The sequence below is a fragment of the Myotis brandtii genome, unplaced genomic scaffold, assembly GCF_000412655.1.
Source record: "Myotis brandtii unplaced genomic scaffold, ASM41265v1 scaffold2038, whole genome shotgun sequence".
NCBI lineage: Eukaryota > Metazoa > Chordata > Mammalia > Chiroptera > Vespertilionidae > Myotis > Myotis brandtii.
Genome location: NW_005357594.1, coordinates 66,222 through 73,327, shown reverse-complemented (window position 1 = coordinate 73,327; position 7,106 = coordinate 66,222).

Sequence of the window (7,106 nt, the reverse complement as noted above, 5' to 3'; positions counted from 1 at the left end):
TGAGAGCCTTGAGAGCAGGCACAATATCATTTTCATTCCTGTATATTTTAGGACCTGGCACAGAGCCAGGCACAGCATAGGGATCAAGAAATGAGGGAGGAAGTGAACTGTATAGAATGCCATGCATTCCGTGCATACAAGATGAAGAGATAGGGAAGAGTCACAAGCCCAAGAACCTACATGAATAAGCGATAGTACAATAAAAATGCAGTTTAGAGAATCAGCCAGTATGCCGTGGAGGTGTGGAGCCTGTTCTGAAATTCAATTGGGAACACGATTAATTTGAAGTAGCAGCAAGATTTCCTAGTGTGGCTGTGGGAACTGTGAGAATCTAGGAGAGTAAAATATTGTGAAGCCTTAGGTTTTCGTTGAGATGCCAGCCTAGACTTCAGCGAATGAGTGGATTCATTATGCCAATGAGCAGAGTGGAATTCCCAGGTGTTCAGTGCTGGTCAGATAGTGGAAGGAAATTTTGCGTCAGAACTTCAGGTCCATGTCCCAGCTTAACACACACAACCATTTTTTTGATCGAACAACTACCCTGTATTGAATACTTGGTTAGACAATGTATTAAGAGCTCTTATATAAATTAAGATGTAATATTTATTCCACACAGCAGCACTATTTGTTCCTAATTTTTCCGTTTCATAAAGCGATTGAGAACTAGGAGGTTAATGAGCTTCCCATTGCTGCTCACCCAGGAACTCATGAAGCTGGGATTCGGCCCCCTTTTCTGCTTCTAAGATCCACACCCTAAAGGCTCTGGCACACATGACACAGGGTGCTGCTGCCACCTCCTGTGGGCCTAGAGAGGAGCTGACATGCTGGTGTGGAAGCCCTTCTCCAACCTTGAAGTCCCGTGTAAGTGGGAGGAGCTGTGATGGGAAAAGTAAAGGCGTCCTATTATTTACCATTTCTCCAAGTTTCTATCTCCCAAACCCCTCAAGTAGGAAACCCTGTTTTGAGGACAAAGAGGGACCAAGGGGCCCTGCCTCCCACTGGCTCTGCCTCCCACTCAGAGAGAAAGCAGCCTCAGCCCTCCTGTGTCTGCAGGGAATGAGCCAGAATGGCCCCGTGGAGACTGCTTGTGGTTGGCCCCCTGGTGCCGGCTACAGGAGAGAGAGAAGAGTGAGGAAACTTATCATTACGGACTTCCCACACAAAGAGATGTGGATTGGCCAGGTCAGGAGCTGGAAAATACGAGAGAGAGAGAGAGAAGGGCCACACTATTTTCCTAAAGACAGAAGTGCTGTGCCAGTGAAGGGGTGGTGGCGTAGAGAAAGTAAAGGCCCCATCACAGAAGACATTATGTTATGGTGGACTGATCTGGAGATTCCAAATCAGACAGTAACCACATGGTGGTCCTGTGATATTTGAGTGAAAAGTGGGAGTAACTCTCAGCACAGACTCAAGAGACTTTCTTTGTGGATACAGCTTCTAGATCTATTATTTGTTACCCATATTATTCTCCTACGGTTCCACACCATGAATGAGGTTACCTGTTTCTCTCAGTACTTAACTGAGGATCTCAACTGAAGGGATCTGCCCAAGGTCACTGAGCAGTTTGGTGGCAGCAAGAAGGCTCAGGCCAGGAACTCTGAGTGAGGTGTTTGCTTTGTGTTAGCCAAGCACTGACAGAACACGGAACACCCGCAAACCTGAATCTAGCAAAAGGAGGGCTGTTTGCCTCTTAGAAAAAGAGAAGACACACCTCAATGTGGGGTTGGGGGGATGAGAAGAGTTAAACCAAAGAACTTACATATTAATATGCTTAGCCTATGGACACGGGCAATAGGATGGTGAAGACTTGGGAGGTGGGGAGGGCTTGGAGGAGGAAGGGAAAGGAAGGGATAGGAGATATCTGTAATGCTATCAACAATAAAAAAATGTATTTAAAAATGGAAAAAATTAAAATATTTAGGTTGGAAAAAAAGAGTTAACTGATAAAGGGGAATTGATGGCCTTATCCTACTCCCCACCCTCCCCCCCCCCCCCCCCCCCCCCCCCCCCCCTCCCCCAATTGGCCTGAGGATGGAAAAGAACTCCCAGTGACTCCCTGAGTGACCCCATCCCTGTTCACACCCAGCCACAACCTTGTTTCTGCCATGGACCCCATCAGCAATGACTTCCTTCCACAGCCTGTTGCCTGGATGCAGGGCCCCGTGGGACATCTGCCTGACAGGAGAGAAGGTGGGAGACAGGAAAGAGGGCTGGGAAAACCAGAGGACGCCCACAGGGATGAGTACCTCTGCTTTCTGGTCCTTAAACCAGGCATCTCCCACTCTCCATGCACATCAGAATCCTCTGGGTATTTCCCCCTCTTTCCTGAAATACTGGTTATGTTCTGAAAACCAAGTCATTTCCAGCAAGCACTCTGACACCAATGGTACACTTTGGGAACCACTGCTCTGAGTCTGTAAAAGTCAGTGGGGTCTGAACATTTGTGTGAGCTGGCCTTAGAGACGGACACAGACTCCTGTACGTGTGGCAGGCTGGAGAGGGAAAGCATGTGGGAGGGCGGAATGGAAAAGAGTTCCAAACTCAGCATCAGAAAACTGGCCTTTTTGTACCTTGTCTGTTGCTCCCTAGCTGTGTGACCTTGAGGAGGGCGAGCAATCTCTCTGGGCATCCTCCTCTCACCCATGAAGCCTTTCTTGCAGGTTTGATAAGGGCGTGCAATGCGGTGTGTGACTGCACTTTAAAAACTACAGTGTTAAAATGATTGGAGGGCTTGTTATGTTGCCTTTAAATAATGAGTTAGTTTATACAAAGATTTTTCAAAGTATGTGAGTATCTTTGTATGTGAGAGAGAGTAAATGAGAGAGGAAGGGAAGAGAAGGGAAGGGAAGGGAAGGGAAGGGAAGGGAAGGGAAGGGAAGGGAAGGGAAGGGAAGGGATGGGAAGGGAGAGAGCATTAGCTAGAAATGTCCAGATCTTACCCTCTGCTCTGTGCTGGTCTCAGAGGTCCCTGGTTCTTCTGCTTCCACTCTCACTCCTAAAGGATGAAATTTCAGTCAGGATATAAAGAACCCTAGACATCACCTTCTGAATAGGACTTGGGGACTTGTCCTTCTGGCTAAAGATAGGAAGTGGGGCAATTGGTGCCTGGATAACCAGTCCTTGCAAAATGGAAACAGAAGCGAAGGCTGTTTATGCCCTGATGAGGATGAGGAGCTGCCTGTTGGCTCCCAAGCTCATAAAGAAAAAGGTGTCCTGGGACCACATCAGGCCTAATGAGCAGTTTTGGAGAGGATGCATGGGGGTGGGGGAGGAATCCCAAGAGAGCTGGTTGAAATGAACCTGGGTAATTGCTCCAATATTAACATTGCAAAGTTCTTGAGAATGAATCTGTTTACAAGGCATAACCAACTCCAAGTCAATAGCAATCCTAAAAGATGCCCTAGAGCAGTGTGGTTCTCAACCTTCCTAATGCCACGACCCTTTAATACAGTTCCTCATTATGTGGTGACCTCCAACCATAAAATTATTTCGTTGCTACTTCATAACTGTAATGTTGCTACTGTTATGAATCGTAATGTAAATATCTGATATACAGGATGGTCTTAGGAGACCCCTGTGAAAGGGTCGTTCGACCGCCACGACCCACAGGTTGAGAACTGCTGTAGAGGTTTGAGTAAGCCAGAAACAATGAAGACCTCCTATTGTGCAGCCTAGCTCTGAGTCATTGAGGTCTGGGAAATCTCAAGCATGAAGCTTGGATTAAGAGGATGGCCAGCCCTAACCGGTTTGGCTCAGTGGATAGAGCATCGGCCTGCAGACTAAAGGGTCCCAGGTTCGATTCCGGCCAAGGGCATGTATCTTGGTTGCGGGCACATCCCCAGTGGGGGTTGTGCAGGAGGCAGCTGATCGATGTTTCTCTCTCATTGATGTTTCTCACTCTCTATCCCTCTCCCTTCCTCTCTGTAAAAAAAATCAATAAAATATATTTAAAAACAAACAAACAAACAAAAACAAAAAAAGAGGATCCCCAGATGGCTAGTGACTCCAAATACTAAGTGAAAGAGGACATAACAACAATTGAGACCTCAACTTATTCCTCTTAATCATATTTTCAAATGCAATATCCAAAGAGAAACAGATGCGTAAGGAAATAAGATTCCAAAAGCAAGAGCCAATAGCTGTAGGCATACAGGTTTACCAATTTTCATTTTAGAATTACGACTTTTTGCATTTTGTTTAAGAATTTTTGCCAATATTCTTCTATATTTTCTTCTAAAGGATATATTGCTTAACCTGTCACATGTAGATTTGCTGGCAACCTAGAATGGACTTTTGTCTGAGGTGAGGGAGAGATCAAGGCCTTTCTTGCAGGTTTGATAAGGGTGTGCAACGGGGTACCTGGCTGCACTTTGAAAACTACAGAGTGTTAAGATGATTGGAGGGCTTGTTATGTTGCCCTTAAATAATACGGAGTTAGATTATATGTTTGTATGTGAGGGAGAGTAAATCTAGAAAAGACAGGGAGGACAGAGAGAGCATCAGCCAGAAATGTCCAGACTCAGCTCTGTGCTGGTCTCAGAGGTCCCTGGTTCTGCTGCCTCCACTCTCTGGTAACGTGGTAACCACTGTTCTGGTCTCTGCTTTGATGAGTTTGACTCTTCTAGATCCCACATATAAGTGAGATTTTGCCGTATTTGTCTTTCCATGTTTGGCTTATTTCACCTGGCATAACGTTCTTCAGGCCCATCCATGCTGTTTCAAATGGCAGAATTCCCTTCTTTTTTTAAGGGTCAGTAATATACCATGATGTGTATACATCCTATTTTCTTCATTTGTCTGTGGATGGACACCTAGGTTGTTCCTATATTTTAATACTGTGACTAGTGCCGCAAAGCACCTAGTAGTGCAGGTATCACTTCACAATTGTGGTCTCAGTTCCTTTGGATGGATACCCAGGAGTGAGATTGCTAAATCTCATTTTTCAATCAGGTTCCCTTTTTTGTGCTGTTGAGTTGCAGGAATTCCTTTTATAGTTTGGATATTAACCTCTTATATAAGGTCTGCAAATATTTTCTCCCATTCCATAGGTTGCCTCTTCATTTTGTCAATGGTTTCTTTTGTTGAGCAGAAGCTTTTTATTTTCATATAATTCCACTTTTTTTTTCCCTTGTGCTTTTGGTGTCATAACCAAGAAATCATGCCAAGGAGCTTTTACCCTGTGTTTTCTTACAAGTTTATGGTTTGAAGTCTTATATTTAGATTCTTATTAATTTTGAGTTAATTTCTAATATAGTGTAAGATATGGGCAAAATTTTATTTTGTGTCTGTGTGTGTAGATATCCAATTTGCCCTAACAGCAAAAATTGAAAAGGTGATCCTTTCTCCTCTCTGTATGCTTGGTGCCTTTGTCGAAGAGTAGTTGATTATATATTTATAGATTTCTGGGGTCTCTGTTCTGTTCCACTGGTCTCCATATCTGTTTTTATGCCAGTACTATATTATTTTGATTACTGTAGCTTTGCAATATAATCTGAAATCAGGATGTGTAATGCCTCCAGCTTTGTTCTTCTTGCTCCAGTTTGTTAAGCCACTCAGCGTCTTTTGTGGTTCCATATGAATTTTGTGATTCTTCTTTCTATTTCTATTTTTCTAAAAATGTCTATTGGAATTTTAAAAAGTTAAAAAGTTTTTTGGAGCAGTTTCAGATTTATAGCAAACTTAGGAGAAGGTACAGAGATTTCCCATATACCCCTGGGCTCTACACATGCATAGCATCTCCCAATATCAGCATCCTCAACCAGAGTGGTAAATTCATTGTAAGTGGTAAATCCATATGGTCACATCACTATAACCCAAAGTCCATAATTTACATTACAGTTCACTTGATGTTGTATATTCTATGGGGTTGGACAATGTATAATGAATGACAGGTATCCATCATTATGGTATCACTGCTCGAAAAATCCTCAGTGTTCCACCTATTCATTCCTGTCCTCTCCAAACTCCTTAAAACCACTAGTAGTTTTACTATCTCTATAGTTTGCTTTTTCAGAATGTTATATAGTTGGAATCACACAGTGTGTAGATTTTTCAGATTGGTTTCTTCCAGTTAGTTAAGATTCCTCCATGTATTTTTATGAGTAATAGCTCATTTCTTTTTTTGTGCCAAATAACATTCTATTGTCAAGATGTACAAAAATGTATTTATTCATTCACCTGAAGGACATTTTGATTGCTTCAATGTTTGGCAGTGATGAACATAGCTGTTATAAACATCTTTTCTGTTTGGGTACAAGTTTTCAACTCCTTTAAGTAAACACCAAGGAGAATGAATGCTGGATCAAATGGCGAAAATATATTAGTTTTGTACAAAACCACAAACTGTCTTCCAAAGTGGCTGTGCCATTTTGCATTCTCACCAGGAATGAATGAGATTTCTTGTTGCTTCAAATCTTCACCAGCATTTGTGGTTTTCGGTGTTCTAGTTTTTGGGCAATCTAATAGATGTGTAGTAGTATCTCATTGTTTTTTAATTTGCATTTTCCTGATGACTTATTATGTGAGTATTTGTGGCCCTCTTTTTAATCAGTTTCTTTTTTTATTGTTGAGTTTTAAGTTTTATTTGTATATTTTGAGTAACAGCCCCTTATCAACTGTGTCTTTTGCAAATATTTTCTCCGAGTCTGTGGCTTGTCTTCTCATTCTTTTGACATTGCCTTTCATGGAGCAAAAGTTTTTAATTTTAATGCAGTCCAGCTTATCGATTATTTTTTCCTAGACTATGCCTTTGGTGACGTATCTAAAAAGTTATCACCACACCCAAGGGCATTTAGGTTTTCTCATATGTTATCTTCTAGGCATTTTATAGTTTTACATTTAGCGTTTAGATCTCTGATATATTTTCAGTTAATTTTTGTGAAAGATGTAAAGTCTGTGTCTAATTTCTTTTTAAAAAAAATGTGGATAGTCAGTTGTTCCAGAACCATTTGTTGAAAATATTATCTTTGTTTCATTGTATTGCCTTTGCTCCTTTGTTGAAGATCAGTTGACCACATTTATGTGGGTCTATTTCTGGGCTCTGTGTTCTGTTCCATTAATATTTTTGTCCATTCTTTCTCCAATACTACAGTTTGATCACTGTAACT